At 45.2% G+C, this 15,505-nt stretch overlaps 1 long non-coding RNA gene across 1 annotated transcript in view; it reads left to right on the top strand.

Moving 5' to 3' along the window:
• Positions 1–6,699, top strand: part of LOC128325212 (uncharacterized) — a 32,659-nt gene extending 25,960 nt beyond the window's left edge. The window contains exon 3 of the long non-coding RNA XR_008307306.1: positions 6,492–6,699. This is a non-coding gene — a long non-coding RNA (uncharacterized LOC128325212). The remainder of the gene's footprint in view (positions 1–6,491) is intronic.
• Positions 6,700–15,505: the final 8,806 nt, after the last annotated feature.

Consider the following 15,505-nt stretch of genomic DNA (forward strand, 5'->3'; position numbering starts at 1 on the left):
GAGCTCGTGTCGGCCGAGCTGCGTGCAGCTCCGGCCGGGACAAGCGTGCATTTCACGACTGACCTCTGGACCAGTGTCAGTGGGATGCACGCTTCTTTCCTGGCCCTCACTGCCCACTGGTGGGGACCGGAGAGTGAGGGGACCTCCGCGGGCGATGCTTCCGGCTCCGGCGCGGCTCCTGCTGCACTACGGCACAGGTGGGCCGTCCTGCACGTGGAGACGATGGACACGAGGCACACCGCGGAGGAGGTGGCGGCCGTACTCGACCGCCAGATAGAGGAGTGGATTGGCGGGTGTCCACACCTCTCCCGCGGCTTCATTGTCACCGACAATGGAGCCAACGTTACCGCCGCTGTCGAGACAGTCATGGACTGTGTGAACATACGGTGTATGGCACACATGCTCCATCTGACCGTCAGGGACGCCCTTGGCCTTAAGGAGCTGAAGGCGTCCCAGGAGAAGGGGGCCCGCTCCATCCCAGCTGCTGTTGCTGCCACCGCCACGCTTGTGGATAAGTCTCGCAAGCTGGCCGCCCACTTCCACCGCAGCGAGAAGTCCAGGAGACTGCTTCGCCAGAAGCAGGATGACCTTGGCCTTCCTCGCCATCTCATCCCTACGGATGTGGAGACGCGGTGGAACTCCACCTTCCTCCTGTTCCAGCGCCTGTTGGAGCAGGAGAGAGCCCTTGTCGCCCTGGCGAGGGACGAGTGCTTGGATGTCTGCGACTTCTCGAACGCAGAGTGGAAGCAGATGTCTGAGGCGGTGTCGGCACTCGAGCCCTTCCAGCTTGCCACGAAGGGCTTGTGTGGCAACACCACTCTCTTGAGCCAGGCGCTGCCCACAGCTGTTGGTCTCGAGAAGCTGATGGGTGGACTCCATATCTCTCTGACCACGCCAGAGGGTCGTGCTCTGGCTGGGAGGCTGAGGTCTGGGGTTGACAAGCGGCTCGTTGATGTGCTGGGAGACAGGGAGGAGTATGTCCTCGCTTGTCTCTGTCACCCAGCCCTCAAGGGCAATGCCGTGAGTGCCGATGAATTGCCCAGGTGGAAGGGCATCCTGGTCGAGAAGGTTAGGGAGGAGGAGGCCGCTAGGGCCCGCAGAGACCAGGGTGTTGGTAGTGGTGCGGGGGAAGCCCTCGCGGCCCAACCCGCACCCAGCAGCAGCATGGGCGGCCAGCCGGCGTCAGCTTCCCTTTCCCCTCCCTCTTCCCAGTCCAGCAGCGCGGCATCCCAGGCGGCGCCATCGCAGCAGCCACTTGCTACCGACTCAAGATCCGCCCAGTGGTTTCAGCGGTTCTGCTATGGCGCCATGCCTGGTATGCGGGAGGCTCGACCTGCCAGGCCCCCCTCCAGTGCTGAGCAATGCGTTGCGCAGTACTTGGAGGAGCCTGTGGAGGGAGACGGCGTGGACTGCGCACAGTTCTGGGCGAGCCGCCGCCAAGTCTGGCCGGACCTGGCGGTGGTGGCTGTGCGCCTCCTCTCCTGCCCCCCAACCAGTGTCCAGAGCGAGCGGGTGTTTTCACGTGCCGGGGACGTGGTGACACCCTCTCGCTCCCGCTTGGACCCTGGTCTGGTGGAGCAGCTGGTCTTCCTTAAGGTGAACCTCCCCCTGTTGGGCTACCCCAAGCTGGAGTTTGAGCCGGGCGAGTGATTACCGTGGGTTGCCCCATGGTTGGTCACCTGCCTGGCTCGACCTCTGTGCTTATCCCTACCCTCCCCCCTTCCACCTCTAGCTGAGCTGACGTGACAGATGCTGAGCCGTGCCAGCCAGTCGCAGCATGTAGTGTGCCCACACAGAGATGTAGTTGTAGTAGTTGTTGTCGTGCTGCGACTGGCCAGATGTTTACAATGCCCACGCCCACCTAAAAAGAAACCCAATGCTGACCAGCACAGGCCCTTTATCTATCCACCTGTCAGCATTTGGGGACCTGGCGTGGGCACGGCACACACCCCCAAAGTAGCACAGCCCACGGAGAACTAGACTTAGCGGCAGCGGCGGGTATACGTTCTAAAATGCAGTGTAGATATGTAAATACTGTATGTAAATAAACATGTAAATAATTTTTTCTTTAAAAACCCCATGTTAAAATCAAGCCTCAAAATTATGCAAAAGAAAGAAAAAAAGGTGACAAAGGGAGAACAAAATGATGAATGCCAAATGAATTGATTTTATTGAAAATGTTGCCAGAAATCATGTGTGGGGGGCTTGTTTTACATGGAGAAAATGATTGGATGATTTTTTCTAATGAAACGAATGAATTATTATCATCTTATGTTCATCTTGATTGTGGTCACTGTTGATGTTGGCCGGTGGCAAAAAACCCAAAACCATCAGAATAGCAATGAACTGGCTGCCAACACAACATATTGATTGATAACTGTGCAGGGGGGGAATTGGGTCTGTGTGTGTGTGTGTGGTGCAGGAGGCTCAGTCTGTCTCTTCCTGTTGTGTGTCTGTCTGTCTGTCTGTCTGTGTGAATGGATGCCTAGCACTGTCTCTGTGTGTGGATGCTTCCTGTGTGTGGTGTGGTGTGTGTCTGTCTACATGTTTTTTCCTCCCCCCTCCAACTCCCTCCCCCTCATGCCTCCCTCCATCCCTCCCCTCTCATCCTCCCCCCTTCCTCTTCACCACCCTCCATCCTCCATCCCTTCCAGCCCACCACTGCCTCACCTGCCCCCAACCCCGATCTGGCAGATGATGAGAGTCTGGTCTCTCCCACCGAAGCACACACGTGAGCACGTGTGTGCACAAATATGTGGCTGAGCAACTCTGAGCCGGACCCTCCCCCCTTCAATCCCCTCTACATCCCTCTCCCCCTCCCCTTTCCTCCCCCCTGCCTCCCCCCCTGCCTCCCTCCCTCCCCCCTCCTAGCTAGCAGCGCACACATACACAGTACACACACACAAAACACCTGTGGTGGCAAACACCACCAGCACACATGCACTCACACTGGTGCCACCACCTCTGCCTTGGGCCTCTGTGTCCTTGCGCAAATATGTGGTGGTGGACCAGAGAAGCATTTCTTTCCAGCAAGGCAAAAGGCATGCACTCACTGCACACGCACACACACACACAACACGAAGAGGTGAAAAGACGAGAAGAGGCAACTTCTAGAACCAGCAGCAGCAGGTGAGTGTCGTGTAATTGTGTTGCTTCCCAAGGCCACTGCCCATGCTCAATGCTCAGTCTGCTGAAACTAAAGAACTAGCCACAATCATCCTTCCTCACACGCAGTGCAGCGCAGCTCAGCTCAGCTCAGCTGCACAGCACACTGACTAACTAGACACTACAGCTGGTGGTAGAAAAAACAGAAGTCTAGATTCTAGAAGATGTCCTGGTGGATTTTAAACTTTCAAATCTGTGCTAGGATTGCCTCGCCGCCGCCGCCTCCTCCTCCTGCTGCCTGTAATTGTGCCCTCTCCCCTTGCAGTTGCGCCGTCGTGATGGGTTGGTGATGTGCGTGCGCTGTCTACTTAGCTCTCTCCTCCTCATGTTGGCTGGGCTTGCCAGGCACTGGCTGGCAGCAGCTGTTGGCTGTGTGCTAGTCTCAGGCTGTGGCGCGCGTGACTGGACTGGGAATGTGATTGTAGCGGAAACACTGGTTGTGGTGGTAGCAGTAGTAGCTGTTGTTGTTGCTGGGCTGGTGGCTGCTGGGCTGTGCTGACTCTGCGCACTTGGTCTGGTCTGGTAATTTGGATGCAGATGTAGGGTGTGTGTGCATCATCCATGGGGAGCATCAGAGCAGAGCAGAGCAGGTTGGCTGGCTTCTGTCTGTCGGGCCTAGTCAGTGGCAGGCACTGAGTGAGGCGGTGGTTTCTTTGGGCATCACATCACCCATCATGCAGAGCGGCAGGTCTGCTGCTCTGCTGCTCCGCCTCCTGCTTCTTCTCTGTGTGTTCTGCTCTTGTGCTTAGTGTGCTTCTCCGCTGCTGCTGCTATGCTGGCAGGCAGCACAGCAGTGGCCTTTTTGTTAGATCAGAGAGTGGGTGTTGTCTCTCTGAGTGTCCTCCTCTTACTTGCTTGGATAGGAGTGGTGGTAGGCATTAAGATGGACTGACTAGGTGTTACGTGTTAGGGCGCCCAGAGAGAGGCGCCAAAAAGATGGGGTGGCAATTGTTGGGTTGCTCCTAGTATTATTGGTGAATTTTTGAAGAAAATTTTTTTTCCATTGGCTAGAATGGGGGTTTAGGGCTGCCCCAGACCCACCTCTGTGGGGTGGCAGCACCGCCAAAGTGGGTCCAGGGCCATGGCAAAAATGCCCTCAGTCCCTCCCAGCAATCCCCGTAGAGATAGGAGTGATGGTTCTGTTGTTTTTCTGAGGTGTTCTGAGTGAGTGTGGATTCTGTGATAGCAAATGAGAGTGGATTCATGGTGTCTCATTGGAAATCTCATTAGCTATCATAGAATCTACACTCAGAACACCTCAGAAAAACAACAGAACCATCACTCCTATCTCTACGGGGATTGCTGGGAGGGACTGAGGGCATTTTTGCCATGGCCCCGGACCCACTTTGGGGGTGCTGCCATCCCACAGAGGTGGGTCTGGGGCAGCCCTAAACCCCCATTCTAGCCAATGGAAAAAAAATTTTCTTCAAAAATTCACCAATAATACTAGGAGCCACCAATTGCCTTGGGATTTTTGGGGTGGAGGACACCCATGGGTGGCTACCACCCACCCCAGCTTTTTTGCCCCTAAGGGCTCCACATTGTGAGTTATGGGCAAAAATTATTTTTTAAAAAAAAAATTGTAAAAAATCAGAGGAAGGTCCAATCGACTTGAAATTTGGGTGGCAGGTAGAACACAATGTCCCCTTCAAAACCAGCCACTTTTTGTGATCCGAACCAGTTCGGTTCAGATCCGAACCGGTTCAAAACCAAACCGGACCGGGGGGGGTGGTCCGGCAAAACCAAAACCGAACCACCCCGGTCCGGTCCGGACCCGGTCCGGACCCGAACCGAACCGGGAGAACTGGTTTTATGCACATCCCTACTTGTCTGCACTGCTTCCTAAGGCAGGGAGGTTTTGTGCCTGCTAAGGAGTGTGTGATTACAGTTGTCATAGTACTCCCATCATTCTGCTTAATAGGCAAAGAACATCCTCACCTTCAGAAGCAGCACAAGAAGGCTACCTGCACTGTGCTCAGGGACATATTTTCGAGTGGCGCAGAGGTTTTCCTGGGGAAAGAGAGTTCATCAAATAATTGTCCCTTATTCGGTGCACCAGTGCAGTTAGTCTGCAAGTATGTTGGTTTTCACTTTATATGAAAGTGTTTCATTCTTGGGAGTGTCTTGGACTGTAATGTTTGTTCTTTAAAATAAAATGTAATAATAACAATCAAAACAACAACAACAACAACAATAATAATAGTGCCCTGGGTGCAGTTCCAAAAGACCTTGAAGAGCACCGCAACATCATAGGGGCCACAGAAATCACCATCAGCCAATTACAAAAAGCAATTTTACTGGGAACAGCCTATATTCCGCGACGATATCTATAACAACAGCAACAACACTGACAATAAAATTCAGCCATCCCAGGTCCTTGGGAAAGACTCTATGTCTGGATAAAACAAACCAGTCAATAACACCTGTCTGACTGTGTAAATTATTATTAATAATAATAATAATAATAATAATAGTCTGGATAAAACAAACCAGTCAATAACACCTGTCTGACTGTGTAAACAACAACAACAACAACAACAATAGGATGTTGGTCTGCTCCACTTTCTACACCAGTGCTTCATTGTTCTGTAAGTCAGTAAGGAAGCATAATTCTTTCCCACGTGTGGGAATGAATACATCATTCCTCAGAGTGCATGAGATTCATTCCTGTGCACATGACATTCCTGTGCAGTATGTCATATTATTAGGAAGTATTGTCCCATCACAATAAGGCTGTTCAGTTACAGGTAAGTGTGAACTTGCCCTTGTCTGCATTTGCCTTATATCCTACAGATTTCTTATGTAATGCTGTGTTAGATATCAAGTTCAAAATTCTTTCAGAGGGACTGTTGCCATGCACTCAGCCCTTTTTACTGCCTAACAAATACACAACCAAATCCAGAAATCTCCTTACGGCCATTTATCCAAACCATTTTCAGTGTCACTTGCTACAAGTTATGAAGCAGTTGGCAGCAAGAAAGTGAACATATTTTCAGAGTAATTATTCCAGAGTCCTTTCACTTACAGAAAGTGATTTAATTTGTAAAACATTTTAGTATCTAATGCAGAAAATTGATTGCCTCTTTATAGTTTCACAGCTTTCCTATTCTTTTTTCATTTAACTAAACTGCATCTTTGAATTCTTAGCAATAAAGTAAAGATTGACTAATAATTCAAAATGCCATTGGTTCCCCTGGAGAAATGAAAGTCCTAACTTCAAAATGATCACAAAATTTAAAAAAAAAAGTTTATATTACTTAGGTAATTGCATCAGTATTATTTTGATCCTGACAATCACATTAAAATTCTCTACTGTATCCAAATAGCTTTCTACGTCAACCAATATATCATTTTGTATGCAAACTTCATGTTCAAGATTAAACAATGCAACACCTGCAAGAAGGATGAATGAGATTCAGAACTGAGATGATCTTCCCCATTACTCTTTGAAGAAACAAAGAAGTGTTAGCTGCAGAACTGTTTTCATTGCAGTTGAGTCAACAGCCTCATGGAAAACTATTTTAAAACTGTATATTTTCAAGTGCTGCAACTGAGAATTCAATATGGAGTATTGGACCGGGCTTTCTCTGTGGCTACCCCAGGGCTTTGGAATATGCTCCCTGCTGAAATAAGAGCATCTCCTTCTCTGTTTGTTTTCAGGAAGACCCTCAAGGTGTGGCAGGCTTTTAATTAGAATTAATTTTAATAATTGTTTTATGCTGTTTTTATTCCTGTTTTATGCTACTGTTTTAATTGTTTCATGTATTTTAATCTGTGCTGATATTTAAATATTGTTTTAAATGTTGTGCACCGTCTAGAGAAGAATCAAGCGGTATTAAAAAATATGATTGATAAATAAATAAATAAATAAATAAATAAAGTACATATATCTTCTAGGTTCCAGATGTGTTAACCATACCACAGAACTAGACCAATGCACATCTAAAGGATCACCAGCTCCCTAACAAACCTGCCCAAATGTTGAGATCCTCTGTAGAAGCCCTTCACCCAGAGAAGGGTGCCCTCCTCTGGGTGTCCGGAGCTTCAGAAGTGAGTTGGATGACAAAATCCCACTGAAATCAATAGGACTTAAGATTCAAAGCCAATTTGTCCCATTGATTTCAATGATGCTTAGTTACCTTAAATCATAGAGAACTGGAGACCCACTCCACATGTTAACATCTGTCTCTCTGGAATGACAAAAGGTCTTACAGTAAGGCATGTATTGCCAGTTGGTGCAAACATATTAGGTTCTCATGACAGAAATTGACTCTTTCTCAGGCGCAAGATAAGGAGGACTACCATGTTCTTATTCCTTTTCCTTTTTAAACTGCTTTGAGGACGTTTTGTTGAAAAGTGGTATATAAGTGATAATAATAAAGAATGCAGGCAGTACAGTATTCAGTAGTATAAGACAGAAGATGTGTATATCTAAGAAGAGTGGTTGAGCTTAAGGGGAAGTTATCACTTTCCAGATTTATATAGGAAGAGGGAGGAATTGATTCAGGTAATGCCTATTGCTGACTCTCCATCATTTTGTAAATCAGATAGGCTTAGGCTATTGCAAGTCTTTATATAACACCAGAACTCCAGCTCATTCTTAGGCCTCTTATGGCCTGTTACTTACTTCCAGTTGTCGGGCATGTGGTTAATTTCAATCTGATTTTCTAGGACTCCCCATCACAAGTGTACCTATCAATTTCAAGATGCAGTAGGCATAAGAATTATTTTGCCACTTGGATACCTATTTCTACGGTAAACAATTATTTATATTTCTACTGCAGTGCTTAGCGGGGGGGGGGGGGACTTTTCATTACTTTGTCTGCCCCAATTGTTAACTGGCCCTTTCTATTTCAGACCCCTGCAGCAGTCAGCCACTCAGCATGGGACGGAGGAAGAAAGAAGCCTTATTCAGACATTAACAAATGATGAGCATTCAACGTTCTAATCAAAGGGAGAATCTCTCCCTGGATACAGAATTTGTCTCTTCAGACAAACACTGTCCATTACTTGTAGTCAGTAGTGGGCAGGGCTACATAGCATATTGGCAAGGCATCATGTTACTGCATTTATTTATCTATTTACTCATTTATGAATTGATATCCCACTCATGCTTCAAGGAACCCAATGCAGTGTACATGGTTATGTTTATCTTCATAACAACCCTGTGAGGTAGGTTAGGCTGAAAGATCAGTGGCTGACCAAGTTTCATGGCTGAATGGTGATTTTAACTCGAGTCTTGCCAGTCCTACTCTAACACTCCAACCACTATACCACACTGGTTCTACTATGCCATTATCAAATGCCAGAATATAATTAGAGATTCCTCGATTTGCCTCCTCCCGCCCAAATATCTATTCAGTCTGGCTTTCCTGGATTTATTCTGCTTCCTTTTATTATCCCCTAAGAACATAAGAAACATAAGGAAAGCCCTGTTGGATCAGGCCCAAGGCCTATGTAGACTAGCATCCTGTTTCACACAGTGGCCCGCCAGATGTCTTTGGGAAACCCATGGGCAAGAGCTGAGGGAATGCCTTCTCTCCTGCTGTTGCTCCCTTGCAACTGGCAAGAGGCACCTTGCCTCTGAGGCTGGAGGTGGCCTATAGCCATCAGACTAGGAGCCATTGATAGAACTGTCCTCCATGAATTTGTCTAAGCCCCTTTCAGAGCCATCCAAGCTAGGGGCTATCACCACATCCCGTGGCAGAGAATTCCATAGATTAATTATGGCCTATGTGAAAAAGTACTTCCTTTTGTTGTTCCTAAATTTCCTGGCCTTCAGTTACATGGGATGACCCCGGTTCTAGTGTTCTCCTCCTAATGTGTTATTTCTTTACCTTATCTTTGTACATGTGAGGACAGGGCCTCTGTTATTTCTTTTAGTATGGCAACTAGCAATTTAGCACTTTATATGAGCACTTAATTTAAAAAAGCAACAACAAATATTTATATACCGCTTTTCAACAAAAGTTTCCAAAGCGGTTTATATAGAGAAATCATAAATAAATAAAATGCATAAATAAATAAGATGAAACAAATCAAAATTGTCTCTGTGTTGCAGGCTGGGTCTAAATATGCTGGAAGTGACTCATTAGAAGACTATACTGCAATTAATTTTAACAAAGATTGTATTTAAAAGCTGTCCGGTTACATATGCATGTCATTTCCCCGTTCAATAGTATCTCCATATGACTTACGTGGCTGATTTGCCATTTCTCAACACAGCTTCTCGGAATGTGGCATTCTCTGCTTGAAATTCAAATATTATTTACCTTGAACTCTTGTGCTCAGTCTATAGAGTAAGTTATGAAAACACAAATTAAAAAGTCCTTGGGAAATTGCAGTGAATAAATCTGAATAACTAAGCCATAAGAAGAACTCATGAACTGCCTTCAGACATTCTTGAAGCAGAAAGAGGTTAAGTTTATTGTCTGAATTAATTACTGTGAGTCACTCCCATCCCAGGCATTACATTCCGCAAGCATTATAGGAAAGCACATCATGTGGTTTCCTGCTCTCTTCACTGAATAAATGTAAGATTATGAAAAACCAGTGTGCTGTATCTACATTCATTTGGGTTGCCACAATTTTAGGACCCTGTTTTTTATTTCTGTAATTTATTTCTACATGAATATGTAACGGCAATTTCAAAACTTGTTTTACTTATTTGTATAACAGTGAGGATAGACACACATGATTTCACAGGACCAATTTAATCCCTTCAAGCTCTTAGTAGTTTGGTGCTTTTTCTTTAATGTGACATTTTCATTTTGAAAGTACATAACAATATGATAAAACTACAAGTTAAAAAAAATAAAACTACAAGTTGAAGGGGGGGAAACAGCCATGATGCTCAGTGATCAGGTGCCAAAGTGCTCCATGTTGGGGCTGCTGCAGATGTGCAGGCAGCCCTGAAGCTGTTAAGAACGAGCACTTGTACAAGCAGTGCTGCTGCAATTATGTCTGTGGGGGCAAATGGGAATAACTGCAGTTGCCCTGCTTGTGCAACCATTCATTCTAAACAACGTTGGGGCTGCCTCTGCGTCTGGAGCAGCCCCAGCATGGAGCGTTCTGGAACTGGAAAGCTGTGCATCATGTCAGCCACTGATTTTACATGGAAAAAATCGAACAGATGGGGAAAAGGACATAAAACGCATGCACAAAAAATAAAATAAAAAGGAGTATATCCATATGATTTGCGACTGGAATACTTTCAAGATCTTTTTGTAAGGCTGTAAAAAACCTTCCTGAGATATTTTCCCCTCTTGCAATTTAATGATTTTATTTTTAACATACAAAATTACACAAGATTTAAAACATTAAATAGTAAAGAAAAAAACAATTATAATATAGTTATAATTATATAAGAACATAAGAACAGGCCTGCTGGATCAGGCCCAAGGCTCATCTAGTCCAGCATCCTGTTTTGCACAGAGGCCCACCAGTTGCCTCTGGGGAGCCCATAGCAAGAGATGAGGGCATGTCCTCTCTTCTCCTGCTGCTCCCCTGCAACTGGTATTGAGAGGCATTGTGCCTCTGAGACTGAATATGACCCACAGCCACCAGACTGGTAGCCATTCATAGACCTGTCCTCCATGACTTTGTATAAGCCCCTTTGTATAAGCCTTCCAAGCTGGTGGCCATCAACACATCCCATGACAAGGAATTCCATAGATTAATTATCTACTGTGTGAAAAAGTACTTCCTCTTGTCGGTCCTAAATTTCCCAACCTTCAATTTCATGAGATCACCCCTGGTTCTGGTGTTGTGAGAGAGGGAGAAAAATTCTCTCTGTCCCCTTTATCTACTCCATGCATAATTTTATACATCTCGATCATGTCTCCCCTTAGTCACATCTTTTCCAAAGTAAAGAGCCCCAGATGCTGTACCCTAGACTCATAAGGAAGGTACTCCAGGACCCTAATAATCTTGGTTGCCCTCTTCTTCACCTTTTCCTGTTCTACAATAAAGAAGGATATTGTAGAATTGGAAAAGGTGCAGAAGAAGGCAACCAAGATGACTGGGGCCTGGATCATCAACCTTATGGAGCACCTTCCTTAAAATATAGTGACCAAAACTGTATACAGTACTCCAGATGTAGATGCACAATAGATTTATACAAGAGAATGATCATATTAGCCTTAAGACTTTCAGTCCCCTTCCTAATGATCCCTAGCATGGAATTAGCCTTTTTCACAGCTGCCGAGCACTGAGTCGACACTTTCAATGAGCTGTCCACAACGACCCCAGGATTTCTCTCCTGGTCAGCTCAGATCTCATAAGCATATATGTGAAGTTGGGTTTTTTTGCCCCATTATGCATCACTGTACACTTGCTTACATTGAACCACACTTGCCATTTTGTCACCTACTCCCCCAGTTTGGAGAGATCTTTTTTGGAGCTCCTCACAATCTTTTTGTGGATTTCACTACCCTAAATAGTTTAGTGTCATCTGCAAATTTGTCCACTTCACTGCTTATCCCAACTTGCAGATCATTTATGAACAAGTTAAAGAGTTCTGGTCCCAGTACCGATCCCTGGGGGACCCTACTTCTTACTTCCCTCTATTGTGAAAATTGTCCATTGATTCCTACCCTCTGTTTCCTCTCCTTCATCCAGTTACAGATCCACACATGAACCTGTCTGCTTATCCCATGACTGCTAAGTTTATTCAAGAGCCTTTGATGGGGAACTTTGTCAAAAGCTTTTTGGAAGTCCAAGAATATTATGTCAACCAGATCACCTTTATCCACATGCCTGTTGAAACTCTCAAAGAACTGCAAAAGGTTAGTGAGGCAAGACTAGTCCTTGCAGAAGCCATGCTGGTTCTCTTTCAGCAAGGTCTTTTCTTATATATGTTTAACAATTTTGTCTTTCCATCATTTCCCACCATTTTTGCAATGAGATCAACAGTTTCTCATTTGAGTTCCTTCCAAACTCTTGGGTGGATGCCATCTGGCCCTGGCAATTTGTTAATTTTTAGTTTTTCAAGACATCTTCCCGTTCCCTTATCGTCTCAAATTGGCCCAGTTCTTCAGCCTCTAAACCTGAGGAGCTCAGTTCTGGAGAGGGTCAGTATCCTCCACTATGAAGGCAGATGCAAAGAACTCATTCAGCTTCTCTGTAATCTCCTTATCCTCAATAATCCCTTTCATACCCTCATCATCTAAGAGTCCAAGAGCCTCCCTGGCAGGTTGTCTATCTCATATATATTCAAAGAAGTTTTTGTTATTCCCCTTGACGCCTCTATCTCTATGCTTCTCAAACTCTCTCTTTTGCTTCCCTTATTGTCTTCTTGCATTTATTTTGTCAGAGTTTATGTTCCTTTCTGTTCTCTTCATTTGGGCAGGACTTCCATTTTCTGAAGGAAGTCTTCTTCCCTTTTATAGCTTCCCTGACTCTACTTGTTAGCCATGCTGGCGTACTCCTGAACTTGGTGGTATCTTTCCTCCTTCTTGGTACATATTCCAACTGAGCTTTGGGTATTGTGGTTTTAAATAAGTCCCATGTTTTCTGGAGTGATTTGACCCTCCTCACTTTCCTTTTCAACTTTCTTTTACCAGTCCCCTCATTTTTGAGAAGTTTCCTCTTCTGAAGTCCAATGCATCTGTGTTAGACTTCCTTGACAGTTATCCACTCACGTATATGCTGAATTGGATCACACTATGGTCACTGCTCCTCAATGGTTCTACAACTGTAACATCTCACACCAGGTCCTGGGAACTACTCATGATTAAGTCCACGGTTGCCATCTCCCTGGTTGGTTCTGAGACTAACTGTTCTAACTCACAGTCATTTAGCATATCTAGAAATTTGGTCTCATTTCAATACTTGAATGTGAATTTACCCAGTCTATGTGTGGGTAGTCACCTATTATTACTGCCCTGTCTCTCGTTGATTCCTCTCTTATTTGCTTTTCCAACTCCAGGGCGCTTTCCAGACTAGACCTTGCAACAGGGTCAGGACATATCTCGGAAGTGTGCTTCCACACTTCCTGCATCGTGACACAACAGTCCCTATGCGGACAGTAGGCTGCTGTTCACCTTTTCAATGCCTTGTTGCAAATTTAATCGCTGTGATATAGATCAAGGACGTTATATATCCGGTGTGAAAAAGTTGCTGGTTTTTGGGGTTGTTAGTAGCTGCGAGACTGCTCCCCCTGCTGTTTACATTACAAATGTGACTTGCCAGAATGGAGGCATTTTGCTGCTGTTCCAGCAGCTAGTCTGGAAAGCGCCCAGGTCACTCTTATCATTTTGATCTGGAGGACAATAGCATGTCCCTAATAACATATTTCCTTTCAGTTCTCTGTGGAGGACTATGGTCCACCTCAGTTTTCTAGCTTGTTGGAATAGATCTCTTCTTTAATATACAGTGCTACTCCTCTCATTCTCCCTTCTGTAGAGTTTATATCCAGGAATAACAGTCTCCCGCTGGTTCTCACCATTCCACCTTGTTTCTGTTACACCCACTATGTTTCCATTAGTAACCAAGCACTCCAGCCAGCCAAAAATCAAACCATAGAATATTTATATATTCTAGAATATATACATATATTCATATTTATGAATATATTTATAATTATTCCTATTATTCCTGAGAATTTTTTGTTCCTCTCATCAAAACAATTTATTTCCCTCAAAAATTCTTGGAAGTTTTCTCTAGGTGATAATCAAGGGACATATAAAATCCTCTGAGAAATTTCCAGGAACCTTACTTTAACTCTTGAGCTCCCCTCAAATATTTTGCCTGGGCAGGAATCTCCAAATCTGCCTCAAATTTTGCTTTATGTCTGTATAGAAACAAAGGAAGCTGTCTTATACTGGGTTGGACCATTGGTCCATCTAGCTCAGTATTGTCTACCCAGACTTGCAGTGGCTCTCCAGGGTTGCATGCAGGAATCTCTCTCAGCCCTACCTTTTCTAGGCCGTGGACTGAATCTGGGACATATTGCATGCAAAGCAGATACTGGCCACCTTCAGATGAAACAGGAGGGCAATCATACCAGAGGTTCAGGTTTGTGGTCATCCAAATTCGGGAACCCTCAGTTCTATCACAAAAGCAACCCAAGGTTTTTGACCCCAAACCTGAATTGGAACTTTTGGTTCCACTTGAGTTTCACTGCCAAAACCTCAGGTCAGAAAGCGCCACCATGTCATCCAAAGGCTGCCACTGTGTAAAACTGGAGTTGAGGGTAGGAAGTTCCTCCTTCTCTCTTTCTCTGATTGGCTGCTGTGGCTTTCCTTCTTGCAAAGGAGGAAGTCTGTTGTTTCTGAGGTATTCTGAGTGTGGATTCTATGATAGCAAATTAGAATGGATTCATGGTGTCTCATTGAAAATCTCATTTGCTATCATAGAATCTACACTCAGAATACCTCAGAAACAACAGAACCCTGTACCCCATGGATTAGAACCCATGGGGGTGGTTGGCACCCTATGTGCACTACACCACTTATGGGGCTGCTGAAAGCTCCATTATACCACCTTATGAAGAAAAACCTTAAAGACGCGTAAACTTCAACAATTAACCAAAAATCAGCCCTCTGCCCAAATCCTATGAAAAAATGCAGGTAGCTTCCTTGCCCCTACCCAGCACTACCACCAACCCCACACTGCTCTAAGCCACCCCTTTCCCCCTGACGTGAAGCAATACATCCTCCATTAGACCTAATGGGGAAAAATCTTAAAGACGCGTAAACTTCAAAAATTCACCAAAAATCAGCCCTTTGCCCAATCCCTCTGCAATTTGGGTGGTAGCCTCCACCCATTGGGCACTACCACCCCACCCCACTATTTTGGCCCCAGGTCCCGTTTTTTAAATCCAAATCTATTCAGATTCAGATTCGGATTAATTCAGATCCGAATCGAATCAGGGGTGATTCGGATGGGCAATATTCGGATACAAAACAGAACAGGGTTGTTTCGGTTCGGTTCCGAATTGAAACACCAAAAATCCGAATTGTACACCCCTATTACTGTGTTCAGATCAATGAAACACATTCCCAAAACTCATTCCATCTAACCATCCAGGGACAATGCACACTGAGCCAGATAACCAATCAAAAATATTAACCACAAATATTAATTGTGATGCCATCCTCAGACTTGTCACCCTAAATTTCTCATCCACAAAAGTTCTCAAAGTGGTTTACCTGAAAAATAAATAATAAATAAGATGGCTCCCTGTCCCCAAAAGACTCACAATCAAAAAAGAAACAAGGTAAACTCCAGCAACCACCACTGGAGGAATGCTATCGATTGAATAGGACCAGTTGCTTTCCCTGCTAAATATAAGAGAATCACCACTTTAAATTGTACCACTTTGCTCAGTTAGCAGGGT

Source organism: Hemicordylus capensis, chromosome 4, assembly GCF_027244095.1.
Source record: "Hemicordylus capensis ecotype Gifberg chromosome 4, rHemCap1.1.pri, whole genome shotgun sequence".
NCBI classification, from domain to species: domain Eukaryota; kingdom Metazoa; phylum Chordata; class Lepidosauria; order Squamata; family Cordylidae; genus Hemicordylus; species Hemicordylus capensis.